Below are 16,843 nucleotides of genomic sequence, written 5' to 3'. Positions count from 1 at the left end.
CTGATCGTCCAAGTACCCATAATCAAAGTTGGTTTTAGACGTATCTAAAACCAGCTTAGGCCTTTCCCCTGCCTCTAAACGTACAGAGAGAAAAGAGGCATTTTTAAGGAGGGGAAAGGGCGGACGGTGGGTGAGAGGTGGGCCGACCTAGATCTAGGCGTGCAGCAGGTATAACCAAAAATTTAGGCAGGTTGCCTAGTCGGCACTTATACGTTTTGACTTAGACCAAGTCAAAACAGGTATAAGTGCCGAAAAAGGGGCCGCTGAGCTAATCGTGGCTGCTGCGATCAGCTCAGCGGCCCCAGCAACCTGCCTTCCCCTACTGCAATGTACGCTGCAGGAGAGATGGCTCATCTCTCCTGCCAGTGATGGTGATTGCCCACCCCCCTCCGAACCGCGGCACTTCGGGGTGAGCATCGCGGCAGGGCATCTCCTGCAGCGATCAGCCCTCTCTCGGCTCTTACGATCGGGCAGGAGGGAGCCCAAGCTCTCCTGCTCCACGGCCCCCCCCCATTACGTTCGGGGCAGGAGGGAGCCCAAGCCCTCCTGCCCAGTCAGACCTCCTACCCCCCAATCCCCACTACAATACGGGCAGGAGGGATCCCAGGCCCTCCTGCCCTCGACACAACCCCCCTCAACAACTGCCCCACCAACCCCCAATCAGCCCCCCCATTGACCCGCAACCCCCCTGCCAACCCCATGACCCCACCACCCCTACCCCCCTTCCCTGTACCTCAAAACATTGGCCGGACGGCAGGTGCCAAGCCCGCCCGTTCGGCAGGCCAGCCGGCTCCAGAATGGGACCAGATTGGCCCAGGCAGCTGAAACCACGCCCACAGGTGGGGCCTGAGGCGCCTGGGCCAACCAGAATAGGCCTGGGAGCCTTAGGCTCCTCCTGTGGGCTGGGCCTTAAGCACATAGGCTGCGGCGGCTTTCAACAAGTACTCTGAAACCTTAAAACGCGCCAAGAAGGTAAGGGGGAGGGAGAGAGATGCATGGACCATGCAAGGGGTGCTGACAGGCAGTGAGGTGGTGATAGGGAAGGGTGGCTGCTCCGGAGACGTGGATGGGGTGGTAAAGGGGACAGCAGGGAAGTAGCGGTGAAGGGGACAGCGTGGAAGGAGATGGGGCAGTGAAGGGGACGGCGGAGATGGGGTGGTAAAAGGGACGGTGGTCCTGTGATGGGGCAGTGACGGGGACAGATTTTTTTCCCTGTGTCATTCTCTACCTTTGAGTTCCAAGATCCCAAGATTTGGAACTGCCTTCCAGCCTGCTTGCGAGAAACCCTTTCCTACCTCCTATTCAGGAAATCATTACACATCTATTCTCACTGTAATCAAGACATGAGCTCTATCTTAACTAATCCTTGATGTTACTGTTATGAATCCTTATTCATCTTTTTGCAATGATTGCAATGATTCCTTGCTTAAATTTCATGATATAAGGATCAGAATGGTATGGTAATAAAATAATCTCTGAAAACACACCTTAAGAAATTTTCAAACAGTATAATTTTTGTTGTAGTGCTCATGGTAACTGCACCTTATGGAGTCACATCTATAAGTTTAATCATTGCACAAACATATAGTACTACTATTAATAGAGCAGTAAATAATTGCCATCTGCACAATGCGTGGCGGTGGCAAAAAGGGTAAACAGAATGCTAGGAATGATAAAGAAGGGGATCACGAACAGATTGGAGAAGGTTATCATGCCACTATACCGGACCATGGTTCGCCCTCACCTGGAGTACTGCATCCAGCACTGGTCGCCATACATGAAGAAGGACACGGTACTACTCGAAAGGGTCCAGAGAAGAGCGACTAAAATGGTTAAGGGGCTGGAGAAGTTGCCGTATAGTGAGAGATTGGAGAAACTGGGCCTTTTCTCCCTTGAAAAGAGAAGACTGAGAGGAGACATGATCGAAACATTCAAAATACTGAAGGGAATAGACTTAATAGATAAAGACAGACTGTTCACCCTCTCCAAGGTAGGGAAAACAAGAGGGCACTCTCTAAAGTTGAAAGGGGATAGATTCCGTACAAATGTAAGGAAGTTCTTCTTCACCCAGAGAGTGGTGGAGAGCTGGAATGGTGTTGTAGGGGAAAACACTCTCCAGGGTTTCAAGACTAAGCTGGACAAGTTCATGCTAAACTGGGACGTATGCAGGTGAGGCTGGACTCATTTAGAGCACTGGTCTTTGACCTGGTGGCCGCCACGTGAGAGGACTGCTGGGCAGGATGGACCACTGGCCTGACCCAGCAGCGGCAATTCTTATGTTCTACAGATAACCAAAAAGTGTTTGCATTGTAAACCTTGAAAAGTGAGATAAGGAGGAAAGTAAGATTGACATTAGTAACTACCAAACTGATCCATATCTCCAGTAGAATAAAAGAGGTAGTCGTTTACAATTTCAAGTAAACAGAAATCCTGATTATGCTTAAATACTTACCTAGTTAGTCCCAGAGGTCTTAATAGAAATTTAATGAAGATATAGAAATAGCATTTGGCTATGTCTTTTGATGAGGAAGCTATGCTAACATTCTTAATTAACAGGAAATTTACAGTAGCATTACAAGAGTAATCCCTACTTCAGGTTTTCATTCTAATAAGGAGCTAAACGTGGAATATGTATTTGGTATATCTAATAAGTTGTCTTGATATCCAAGCATAGCTTCATTTAATATTTTAGTTTAAAAGTTTATGTGAGAAACTCTCAGAACCAGAGGGTAGAAATATTTATTTACTTTTTTGGTTATTTAACCTTTTAATTGGCAGATGGTGAAACGGCTGCTTTATGTAACTTGTTGAACGAGAGCAACGGTGCCAAGTAACATGCATTTGGAGATACAGATCTCCCATAAGGGCCACAGAAAACACATGTTACTTCTGAACAACAATGCCAAATAAAGGGATAAAACCTGGTCTTTAATTGTTTGCCCTTCTTGAATGTTAACATTCTTTCCAACTTGGAAGTAAGAGATTTTTTAACACCCAGAACTTAAAGTCAGTCTCATCTCTTGTATCCAATGTGCTGCGTGTACTGACTCAACTGCTTGTGTTCATTTGCATATCTTGAATTGTACTTACAATCTGCATTTAGGTATGATTCTTCGTGCTTTGGCTGTGTAAACTGCTCTCTGATAGGAGACCCAACTATAGGATAATTTCCCATATGTGCCCCATTCCCTCTAATCTTAGAAGTAGTGGCAGAGACTCATTTCATTTGGCCTTAGTGACATTACCAAGTGACAACCAAGTCTCCAACCTATTGACAACAACCCCAGACTACAAGATGTTCAGAAAGGAAATAAAAACTATACTCTTCAAGAAATCCCTTAATAAAGCTTAATACCATGATAAAGCTTAACCCCCCTCTTACCATCCTCTCCCTAACCCCAGATCCTACTTTTCTCTCTCTTGGAAACCTTCTCTGATCTAACGTTGTAACCCTTCTTCCATAACTCATTTTGTAATCCGCTTTGAACCGAAAGGTAAGGGCGGAATAGAAATCTGTAATGTAATGTAATGTAATTACTGTGCCTTTAGTACATGAACATTTCTATCTGCTTACTTCAGCTCCCTGTCACACATGCCCTTTGCTCATTATTTCTGCTTATGCCTGCCCACCTTTTGTGTGACTTGTAAGAAAAGAAAGCAGGCACCCTTTAGCTTAGCCCTGCCGGTGAGCTTGTTTTCTCTCTCTCTTTTCTCCTAGAGAAACCATTGTTTCCCACCACAAATGTATATTTTAACACACAAATGTTGGTTCAACAGACGTTCCCTCCCATATTTATTTACCAGTGTTTCATCAACTGAGCCCAGCTCGCCTGATCTGACGGGTAGAGCTCAGAAAGGCTCTCTCTCGTCAGGAAGAAATCCTTGCTTCAACTGCATTCTTCACTTCTGCAAGTGACTGTTCATTTGTATTAGCCTTAGCACCAACTATTCTTTAAGTCTCCTGGTGAATGGGGACAATTGGTTTAACTTTCTGGTATATCACTATGCTGAATATTGTGTGAAACAGAAGACCAAATTACAAGGGTATTTTGAATATCAAGAGCTTTTCTCTGTGACATTTATAGGTATAATGATTCTTTCATATACAGTGGAACCTTGGTTTAAGAGCATAATTTGTTCCAGAAGCATGCTCGTAAACCAATTTACTTATATATCAAAGCAAGTTTCCTCATAGAAAGTAAGGTAAACTCGCTTGATTCATTCCATCTCTCCTCCTCCCCCCCCAGCCACTAGCGCTGCTCCACCCCACCACATCCCAAAAAGACCCCCACCACCACCCCGAGGCCACTGGTGCACTTCCACATTCCCCCCCCCCCCCCGTGAACCGGCATTGTCCCCCCGTGCGAACGCTCACCCCCCCCCCCCCCACGCGAACCGGCATTCCCACCCGCCCAAACTGAATGCTTACCCCCAAAGTGGCATCGGCACGCAGCACCAACCCACAGGAGGTGCCGGTGCCCGAAGATCATGCTTCTCCCCCGACTGGGCCTTGAGCGTTTGCGCATACTCAAGGCCCAGTCAGGCGAGAGGCACGATCTTCGGGTTCCGGTACCGGCACCTACAATGGGTTGGTGCTGCGTGCCGGTGCCACACTGGGGGTAAGAATTCAGTTTGGGTGGGCAGAGGATGCCGGTTCGTGCGGGGGTGGGGAGCGATGCCGGTTCACGGGGGGGCAGCATTTGCGGGTGGGGAAGCGATGCTGGTTAGTTGGCGGGGGGACTCGCAAACCGAATCAATGCTCGGTTTGCGAGTCACAATTTGCGAGAATGTTTTGCTCGTCTTGCAAAACACTCACAAACTGCGGCACTCGTAAACCGAGGTTAGACTGTAATTTACAGAGAAATATTTGACTGCAGCACATAACACTGTATACAGTACATACTCACATCATATGTATATACTTTATAAGGGATGAGGGAGTTTTAAATTTTTATACCTTTAAAAAAAGGGACAAAAGGGTTGGATTTAGCCAAATCTTCATTTACCGCCCACCTCCCCACTTTTTTTACAAAACCGTAGCATGGTTTTTAGCACCGGCAGTAACAGCTATGACGCTCATAGGAATTCTATGAGCGTTGGAGCTGTTACTGCTGCGGGCAGTGCTAAAAACTGTACTATGGTTTTGTAAAAGGGGCGGAGGGGTTAATTATTAATTGCCTTTTTATGAAAGAGATTTACCCAAAGCAGTTTAAAATACATTGAATAGTAATCAGGTAAGCTTAGGTTTTATCCCTATCTGTCCCAGCAGTCTCACAATCTAATTGTGGTACCTGGGGCAATGGTGAGTTAGATCAGTGGTTCCCAACCCTGTCCTGGAGGACCACAAGGCCAATCGGGTTTTCAGGATCGCCCTAATGAATATGCATGGAGTAGATTTGCATACCTATCACTTACATTATATGCAAATCTCTTTCATGCATATTCATTAGGGCTAGCCTGAAAACCCGATTGGCCTGGTGGTCCTCCAGGACAGGGTTGGGAACCACTGAGTTAGATGACTTGCCCAGAGTCACAAGGAGCAGGCTGCGATTGAACTTGCAACCTCAGTGTGCTGAGGCAGAAGCTCTAACCACTAGGCAACACTCCTATCATTTTGTTTTAAATCTGATTTGGTTTTCTTTTGGCTCTAACTATGCCTATAGGAACGAGGAAGAGCGGACAAACTGGAGCTACTTTGAGAGGAGGCAAAGGCAAAAAAGCATGAGGCACTTCACCAATCATGTTGAAACATTTTGGCAAGCTGATCCGTGCCATCCTTCACCTTGTTCCAACATAATTTATTCAGCTCAAGAAAAAGGAAGTAAAAGAAAGCAGAGTACAGCACCATTTTCTATCTTGCATTGACAACATTTAGGGCTCCTTTTTCCAAATTGCTGTGCGCGCGCTAGCTGCTACCGCCTCCTTTTGAGCAGGCGGTAGATTTCTGGCTAGCACGCACTATAGCATGCGCTAATCCGGTGCGTGCGCTAAAACCGCTAGCGTGGCTTTGTAAAAGGAGCCCCTAGGTTCTGGCAGGTTAAATCGTTTTCAATATCAATTTTTTGATAGTTGTATAGATGTAATTTTTATGAGTTAGAACTAAGTTTAATAAAAGCAAAAATATGCATTTGCAATACTTCAATTTGTTACACTCCAACATATGCAGCTATTCCTTATTCTTGAAGTATCTGAATACCACCCCAGTAGGGAATATTTGAAACAGTAGCCTAATACAAACCTGTTACAGAACTCAGGAAAACATGGGCTAAGCACAGAGGATCTTCGGATGAGAAGGGCTCCTTATCTATCATTAAGTGCTATGTATGTTTTATAGTGAGTAATCTCTATATTATATTTAAGATAATCGAAATATTTATTTCCTTTCTGTCTTGCAAATTTAAACTTCTGTGTATGCCAGCCACCATTGGCAATAACACACAGTTTTGGTATTTAGAAGCCCTGTAATTCATTGCAATTAACATGCAGCTGGTAGCTAAATGTAAAAGTAAATATTTGCATTACATTTCTAAATAAATTAACCAAATATGTACAAATCCCAGTCAGAGGCCTAGCAGATGTATTACACAATATGATATTATTCATTTAATATGAAAGCTATTCAAAGATGCTTGGATGTTGACTTTCAAAAGGGAAAGTCTGCATTGCATTTTGGTGTGGTTGCACTCTGAACATCCAAGTGCTTTAACTGCTGCTGATGGATACTGTCACATGTATGCAATCCCTATCCCCATCCTTCCTGGGTCATCTCATTGATGTCCTAAGGGTAGCAGGTGCAGAGAAGAGGGTTTTTCATCATAGCTATGGGGGAACCCAGATAGTTGTAGAGCAGGGGTGTCCAATGTCGGTCCTCGAGGGCCGCAATCCAGTCGGGTTGTCAGGATTTCCCCAATGAATATGCATTAAAGCAGTGCATGCACATAGATCTCATGCATATTCATTGGGGAAATCCTGACAACCCGACTGGATTGCGGCCCTCGAGGACCGACATTGGACACCCCTGTTGTAGAGTTACTGTGAGGGTGGAGGGGTGGGAGGGTACTTACATTGTCATCTGAGCTTCCATCTCAACCGCAGTATGAGCCTTGGGTTTTCCCAACACACCCTCCTGTAGCACCTCCACAGGGATTCCAGATCCCTTTCCACTCCATATTGTCTGCAAGACACAAGTTGGTGGGGAATCGAGTCAGCTGATGGGCTCAACTGATAACCACCTTGGCAAATTTTCTTCAGATTCCCATAGTACAACCACTAAATGGTACAGCCAAATCTTTGCCTGATCATTTAATGTGGGCATCTTCTAATGTCACATTCCAGGTAAATCTGACGAGCCAAAACACCTTTACTAATAATTGGGATTAGGACTTGTATGCTGCTTTTCTGTAATTATACAACCACACTCAAAGTGGTTCACATACAGGTACTTCAAGCATTTTCCCTATCTGTCCTGCTGGCCTGACAATATATTTAATGCACCTGGGGCAGTGGAGGATTATGTGACTTGCCCAGGGTCACAAGGAGCAGCAAGGAGTTTGAATCCACAACCTCAGGGTGCGGAGGCTGTAGCTCTAACCACTGTGCCACACTCTCCTAATAATGACAGTGAAGCCAATTATCATTGAACTATTTCTAATTGCCTTATTTCAGTATATATGCCCATGTGATTCTTTAGTCCTGTGCACAATTGCAGATGTACAGCAGACAGGTGATTTTCATTTTTCCTCACTTTTCATTATTAGAGGTGCTATGCAATGGGCCATATACATATATTGAAGGACACTGGGTGACACTCGTCAGTCACTTTAATGATATTGAGGTAGGATATCCCAGGTTGTATTTTGTTATTTGTTAAGATGTATAGAAGTATTGTTCCGGGACCTGGGAGTAATCATTAGTGAAGATATGAAGACTGCCAATCACGTGGAGAAAGCTTCATCTAAGGCTAGACAATTGCTGGGTTGCATCCGAAGAAGTTTTGTCAGCCGAAAGCCTGAAGTGATAATGACGCTGTACAGGTCAATGGTGAGACCTCATCTGGAGTATTGTGTTCAATTTTGGAAGCCACATTATCAAATACATATATTGAAGGACACTGGGTGACACTCGTCAGTTATTTTTTTAATGATATTGGGGTAGGATATCCCAGGTTGTATTTAATGTGGAGAGATATATATTATTCCTCTGTGATATTTAAATAATCAAAATATCTTCTAAAATCACAGCTCTAAATGATAATAATAATGATGATAATTTAAGTTGTGAAAACCTCAGACCCTGAACCCGTGACTGGTGATAACACCGAACTGAGGTTCATTGGGGGACCATCATCGTTTTCACTGTCTCCTTTACCATCCAAAGATAAATATAAATATAATGAACAAATGAAAAAAATGAAAAAAAAGATGAAAAAAACTTATCTGAAATGGATGGTATCCAATCGTTAATGATCCTCAGCGGTGAATAAAGTGACTGGTGCGTGTGCTGATTAAAAAAACCACTTTACTCCTCCATTATATAATCCCTGTCCCCCCACTGGGTGACACTCACCTACTCAGAGTGTTACATATCTGTCTCCACACCCTCTGGGACACTGCCGGAGGGGGGGGGGGGGGGGAATGGACATGGAAGGGAAAGAGTTGCCTTTGACGTCAGAGACAGAGCTCAATAAGAGCCTCCATCTCCATTCAGGAGTAGTTAGACTCCCTCCTTTCCCCATCACCCCTCTCACATGCAGATTCTCTCTCTGACACACACTCACACAGTCTGTCACATACACACTCGGGGGGACACTAACTCTCACAAGCATACCCTTGCTTACTACACTACTCTAATTCAGTCACTCTCCCTCGCAGAATAATTTTTTAAATATTAACTACCATTCCTCTCTTCTATTCCTTCGCTCACTACACCCACAATGATCATCATTCCATGTGAAGGGCTTTATATGCAGGTGCAGGACATACACATGCAAATGTGATAACATCATGAACATCTATTAGGACAACTAATAGACCACCTATGCTCGACTTCCTGCAAGACAATGCTGGATGACCTATTCTATATATTGGACAGTTCTGTATGTCTTGCCTTGGAAGCACTTCTATATTGATAATCAAAATTTTTGTGCATCCTGCAGGACTTGCTTTGGAAGTATTTTTTTGTAGACGTATACCTTTTCCATAACGAAAACTGGATATATTTTTGATTATCGCATTGAATTTTGGATGTCTTCGTTCGGATGTCCTGATTTGAGCTTAGACGTCCTATCGAAAATGCCCCTCCGGGTGGAAATGCAGTCATATAAATCTTAAGCTTATAAGGAAACCTGGGCCCTGTTACAGAATAGGCTCCTATAGTGCATCCTTGGGGTGCCTAAATGAAGATATCTAGTTTATTTATTTATTTAAAAAAATCTATATACCACCTGGAATCTCAGCGGTTTCCATACAACAAACATACATAATTACACATCAAAACATAGAGTATGACGGCAGAAAAGGGCCATCAGCCCAACAAGTCTGCCCACTCGAAGAACCCTCCCCCTAAGCACTTCCTCTAAGTGAACCCACATGTTTATCCCATTTTTTCTTAATATCGAGCATGTTGCTGGCCTCAACTACCTAAAGTGGAAGATCATTCCAACGATCAACCACTCTTTCGGTGAAGAAATACTTCCTAATGTCGCCATGAAATCTCCCACCCTTGATTTTTAATGGATGCCCTCTTGTCGCCGAAGGTCCTGTAAGGAAAAAGATGTCTTCTTCCACCTCAATACGGCCATTAACATATCTGAACATCTCTATCATGTCTCCCCTCTCTCTGCGTTCCTCGAGAGAGTATAGCTGCAACTTACCTAGATGTTCTTCATATGGAAGATCCTTAAGTCCTGAGACCATCCTAATGGCCATTCGCTGAACTGACTCTATTCTTAGCACATCCTTTTGATAATGTGGCCTCCAAAATTGAACACAATACTCCAGATGAGGTCTCACCATGGACCTGTACAGCGTCATTATCACTTTAGGCTTTCGGCTGACAAAACTTCTTCGGATGCAACCCAGCAATTGTCTAGCCTTAGATGAAGCTTTCTCCACGTGATTGGCAGTCTTCATATCTTCACTAATTATTACTCCCAGGTCCCGGAACAATACTTCTATACATCTTAACAAATAACAAAATACAACCTGGGATATCCTACCTCAATATCATTAAAAAAATAATAAATCTGTGTTCTGAAAGAAATGAAAATAACTTGTATAGAAGTAGTTCTAAAAATAAGCATCAGCAAACTGCTTAGTTTTTGTCAGTTTCATAAAACTGTAATGATCAATTACATAATCTCAACTGACCAGATAGCTTGTTCCAAAGAGAAATACCCACAAGAGAAAACATTTTTCGTTTTGTAGCCACATACCTCACATTCTCAGCTGTTTGTGCTGGTTGTAGAATTGCCCCATAATTTATAAGATATGCAGATGAGTATGAATCCTACCCACACTCTGTCCAAATTCCTCCCATATGTCAAAACACACTCTACATAAGATATGAGCATATTAGTAGCACTTTGACAAAATTATGGTATTTAAGCATGCATGTTCCATTATTCTAATCATTCACATGCTTAATTGTCACCTAAATGTTAGCACCTACTTTATACATGTACCCACATATTATCTGACCAAAATAAAATCAGAAACGGGTCGAAGTCCTGACTGCATCCTTTAAACTAAAAGACTACAACCATAAAATAATTTCCAGGAAGACAGCATTTTCACTTAAAGCACTCAGGGTAAACCTATTGCAAATCAAGAAATGTAAGAAAGAGAGTATTCCTTTACTAATGTGCAATCCAGAGCTGAAAATACTGAGAAATACCATTAAAAATCTCTAGCCACTACTTTTAGGAGGATGAGTCACTGAAAGAAATATTCTCTACACTGCCGGCATTAGATTTCTGGCAACAACTGATCTGAAGAAAAATTAATAAAACACATACTAACAAAATTTCAGAAAGAGTAGAATGATACAGAAGGGTATGGAATTCCTCTCTTATGAGGAAAGCCTAAAAAGACTAGGGCTCTTCAGCTTGGAAAAGAGACAGCTGAGGGAGAGATATGATTGAAGTGTACAAAATCCTGAGTGGAGTAGAATGAGTACAAGAGGATCGATTTTTCACTCCGTCAAAAATTACAAAGACTAGGGGACACTCGATGAAGTTACAGGGAAATACTTTTAAAACTAATAGGAGGAAATATTTTTTCACTCAGAGAATAGTTAAGCTCTGGAACGCGTTGCCAGAGGATGTGGTAAGAACGGATTGCATAGCTGGTTTTAAGAAAGGTTTGGACAAGTTCCTGGAGAAAAAGTCCATAGTCTGTTATTGAGAAAGACATAGGGGAAGTCACTGCTTGTCCTGGATCAGTAGCATGGAATGTTGCTACTCCTTGGGTTTTGGCCAGGTACTAATGACCTGGATTGGCCACCGTGAGAACGGATTAATGGAATTGATGGACCATTGGTCTGACCCAGTCTATTCTTATGTTCCTATGATACAGTTCCTTCATCATGCTATTTTTGCACAGGGCTCTGTTTTATGCAATGAGACCCTGTGCTGCAATAGCACAACTTGTGGTAAAATAACCTGTCTTAACTGTAGCCCACATTGATAACTTTCCCTGTAAATGAATGTTTTGCTTTGGTCTTTACTGAAGAGGCTGTAAAGGAGTTGTCCATGCCAGAAATGTTATTTTAATATGATAATATTGAGGAACTGAAAGGAATTTCAGTGAATATGGAAAATTAAATAATTAAAGAGTAGCAATCACTTGCTCTGGTTTGTATACATAGAAACATGATGGCAGATAAAAGCCAAATGGCTCATCCAGTCTGCCTATCTGCGGTAACCATTATCTCCTACTCTCTCTAAGAGATCTCACGTGCCTATCCCAGTGTTTCTTGAATTCAAACACAGTCTCTGTCTCCACCACGTCTTCCAGGAGACTGTTCCGTGCTAGAGAATGACACGGTGGCAGTTACCCGCGGCTAGCTGCGGGTAACCCGCCAAAACGGTGGGGGAGAAAAAGTGCTCACTGCGGGCACAGGGACAAGGCCATCCACCACCCCGTGGAGTGGTGAATGGCCTTATCCCCGCAGTTAAGGGAGGGAAGGCGCGCGGTCACCGATTGCATGCGGCCCCCTCCCTACCTACCTACCAATGGCCAAATCTATCTCCCTCCCTCCCTCCCTCCCCCTAACCTTCACGGCGCTTTCGTAAAAAAACTTCCTGAAGCCGGTGAAGCCTGCCTGCTTGCAGTCGCGTGCGTGTGTGGGCAGAAGCTTCTCCGCTGATGCAACTTCCAGTTGCGTCAGAGGAGAAGCTTCCGTCCACACAAACGTGACTGCAGGCAGGCTTCACCGGCTTCAGGAAGTTTTTTACAAAAGTGCCAAGAAGGTAAGGGGGAGGGAGGGAGGGAGATAGATTTGGCCGTAGGGAGGGAGGGATGGAGGGAGATGGATGCGCGCCTTCCCTCCCTCCCTTAAGTTTCAATAATGCGCTGCAAAGGTAAGGGCTCAGAAGGATGAGGTATGCCCATGATGGGTTGGATTGCATACATCCTCCACCCCCCAGCTGATAACAAAAGGAAATACTTAACACACAACAATAACAAAAAAATAGTGCTGGCTTCTAAACTCCACCCAGCACTATTCTATTACTCTTGCACTGTTGTAACAGTTTCTGTCATATACAGACCATCTTTTGACTACTTCTGCCTATAGTCCCAGTCCTGCCAAGGCTTACTTGCTGCTTGCATAACATGGATCAGCAAGGACCTCTTCACCCACTCTAGGCAAGCTTCCCATCTTCATCTGCCTGTCAACTCGGGCTGTTTCATTCATGTCCCCCCCCCCTTTATTTTCTCTCTCTACAAGTCTACCTGCTTTTATCTAGGGGTTGAGAAAATTGTGGTATAACTCCTTCCAGGGACCCACCCCTGGTTACTTTATGAGTCCTCTTCTGGGACCTCTCTCTCCCTGAAGAAATTGAAAGGTTCTATTTCTTCTCCCTCTCCCCCCCCCTTCCTCTCCAGGAGAGTCCAGCCTGGGTTTCCCCCTGTTTCCCAGTGTTCCAAGGGATCAGCCTCTAAGCCTCCTGGGGACTGTATTTTCTCCTGGCCAAGTCTTGCCTTCCCAGGTCCTTCTCCTTGTATCTGCACTATAGAGCTCCCCATGGTGGCCTCAATGGTATATTCCACCCATATACTGACCATCCATGGACATCGAGCTCCCTTCTGTAGCCACTGCATTATATGATAGGCCTCATTCCTGTCACACCTGTCACAATGTACTTCCCTTATTTTTGTCTTCCATTCTTTCAAATCATAATAATTAAAAAAAACAAACAAACAGTGTAAGACAATATTTAAACTCCATATTTCACCAGTCTCTTTTAGAACTCTAAGAAATGGTATTTCTGAAGAATCAGGGACAGCAGACCAAGACATAGCATACAAAAGACATATTAACACCACTGAACTTAGGTCTTTTGGGGCTTCTTTTATCAAGCCGCACTAGCGGGGTTAGCGAGCGTGACTTTTAATCACGCACTAATCCCCGCGCTGGCCCAAAAACTACCGCCTGCTCAAGGCAGGCGTTAGCAGATAGCGCAGCCGGCGGTTTAACGCGTGCTATTACGCACGTTAAACCGCTAGCGCGGCTTGATAAAAAGGAGCCCTTAATCAATGGTTTCTCAAAGCACCACACTGAAGTGACTTTTCACATCAGAGCTTATATCTAAATGGCATGAAGTATTTGTCCACTGATTTTGGCAGCAATAATTGATCTGTTTCTGAAAATATTTTTATTTAAAACAATTTATATTCCTCATTTCTAAATATTAACATACACATTAGACTAAAAACATTATTCAGATAAAGGGCTTTTCACCCCTTAAGAAAACTCAGATAATCAGTAGCAGATCTTTTGTCTACCTTTCAAGTCAATCGGGGCAATTTCCATAGCCTGAATATGTACTATGATTTGGAAGGCACATGTTCAACCCCTCTCTCTCTCTTTAATTGGTATCTTGCTTCTTAGAACCAGAAGCTGAGGGCATCCCAGTTCAGGATGATTTATTGTCAGTAATTTATTTCTGTCTTTCTGATCAGAACATTTGATCTTGTGTTCCTGCTCATTCACTTAAAAACCTCAGATGCAGTGACCTGGTTCTCAACACTTGCAACAAATCATCTTGCTGTCATATTAATTTCCATAATGCATTCTTTTCTGCTCTTCTGCAAAATCCAGAATCTCTATCTCTGTTACTGCAATGCGATCTTCTTCTGCTCGATCACTCCCTGCATCAAATTAGCGGATATGATGGTGTCTCCTCTTTTTTTTTTTTGTTATTTCCTGTTGATAACTAACATCTTTCAAAAAATTCAAAATTTTGTTGCATAACATACCCCCTCTTTTACTATGGTGCGCTAATCAAATTAGCGCATGCTACACGCTAACGCGGCCATAGACTAATATGCATGCATTAGCGTTTAGTGCACGCTAGTATAAGAGGGCCTAAGTATTCATATTCCATTCTAAAACACATCATGGCAAAATATTTGGCTAATTTACCTTGTAAAGAATAGGCAAAATCTGGCATATTCTTTCATGATAATCATAAAATTATTCCAGAGAAGGGAAAATGGTAAAGCTAGAGGGCATAAATTGAGGTTGTAGGGTGGTAGACTTATGAGTAATGTTAGGATATTCTTTTCTACAGAGAGGATTATGGATGCCTGGAATGTCCTCCTGAGAGAGGTGGTGGAGAGGAAAATGGTGGTGGAATTTTAAAAAAATTGTGGGATGAACCCAGAGGATCTCTAATCAGAAAATAAAGGGTATAAATTGAAGAATTAAGGTCGGAACTGGGCAGACTTGCAAGTTCTGTGTCCCATATGTGGCAATTCAATTTAGGATAGTCGGGGGAGGGCTTTGATGGAAACTCCAGAAATTAGGAACATGAGGACAGTGCTGGGCAGACTTTTGATCGCGTTTCTCCATTTTACTGTGAATTGCATTGGCTACCCATGGAGGCCCGTATTATTTTCAAATTTGGTTATATTTACTATAGAATTATAACAGGCCAAGCTCCCTCTTACTTGTTAGACACATTCACGGTCCCTAATCCAAAATACTTTTGCAAAGCTCGTGCTTCTTTCAGTTATCCATCAGTGAAGGGTCGGAAATTTAAAATGCATCATGAACGTACATTATCATATCAGGCTGCTCTTTGGGACAAAGATTTTAAGTAACTATTCTTTGTATCTACTTCATATTTGGAGTTTAGAAGACATTTGAAGACCCTTCTATTTTCTAGATTTGGGGGGTAATTAAATTTCTTCACTGTTCTAATTGTAATTACAAGTTAATCTTTTGTAAACCGCTTCGATCCTGTTACTTTATTTGTTTGCACTTTGACTGGTTGAGCTGGCTGCTTGCTCACTCAACCCAAAATGCATCAAGCAAAAAATTAAAAAAAAAAAAGCAGGGCTGTAGAGCTGAGGATTCACTGAATTCCCTGAAAATCCTCACCGCATGCCACAGGTTACAACCTTATGGGCTCCTTTTACTAAGGTGCGCTAGCGTTTATAGCACGCGCAGGATTTTAGCGCGTGCTAAACCCGTGCTACGCTTCTAGAACTAACGCCAGCTCAATGCTGGCATTAAGGCCTAGTGCGTGCGGCAATTTAGCACGCGCTATTCTGCGCGTTAAGGCCCTAACGCGCCTTTGTAAAAGGAGCCCTATGTGAAACATAATTCTACTACTGGTTACACTGTTATAAGGAAAAATAGTGAGAGAGGATATTCACCTACTCGCAATGGTGTAGCAAAGGTGAGAGGTGCCCAGGGTGGTAGCGTTCCCCCCCCCTACCTCTACATATTCCTTCCCTGCCCCCTCCTGTTGTGCATGTGCCACTTCCCTTCCCCCATACCTCTGTAACGTTCCTGGCGCGAGCAGCAACCCCTCCCCCCCAACCTGCTGTCGCGCCAACGTTGGCTGTTCCTCTGATGTCACTTCCTAGGTGTGGGTCTAGGACGTGATATCAGAGGAAGAGCCGACACTGGCGCGACAGTAGGTTGCGGATTGCTGCCCGCACCAGGAACGATACAGAGGCACGGGGGAAGGGAAGCGATGCGCTCATACAGCAGTGGGGGAGGGCGGGGAAGGAGTGGGGCGGAGAAGAGGACGGGTGCCTGCGCCCTCCCCGTGAACCGCCCCACCCCCACCCCCTTACTACACCACTGCCTACTCTTACATGGAGGCCTAGGTGACATACAGGAGTTCGGGAGTTCTTAGAAACCTGATGGCAGATAAAGGCCAAATGGCCCATCTAGTCTGCCCATCCGCAGGAACCATTATTACATTACATTGATGTCTTCTATCCCACCATTATCTCTTTCTCTGTTCGAGAGATCCCACGTGCCTATCTCAGGCCCTTTTGAATTCAGACACTGTCTCTCTCTCCACCACGTCTTCTGGGAGACTGTTCCATGCATCTGCCACCCTTTCTGCTGCCATTATTATTGCCCCATTTATTTGCCAAGTAAGACTCTCCAGTAAACAAATTGGTTGAGAACACGATACCAGATTGGACTGTTTATTGCCTATGTGGAGAGCGCAGCACATTTAGACAGCCTCCCTAACTTTACAAGTCCCAACCATGGTCTTGACCAAATAAATACTGTTAAGTGACTAGCCCTCCATATTAGGCATATCAAGGAATCTGCCTTACTGGTCAGCCATTATAACACTTTTAATGCATCTGAC

Source organism: Geotrypetes seraphini, chromosome 2, assembly GCF_902459505.1.
Source record: "Geotrypetes seraphini chromosome 2, aGeoSer1.1, whole genome shotgun sequence".
NCBI classification, from domain to species: domain Eukaryota; kingdom Metazoa; phylum Chordata; class Amphibia; order Gymnophiona; family Dermophiidae; genus Geotrypetes; species Geotrypetes seraphini.
Note: the sequence above shows the minus strand (reverse complement) of the source record.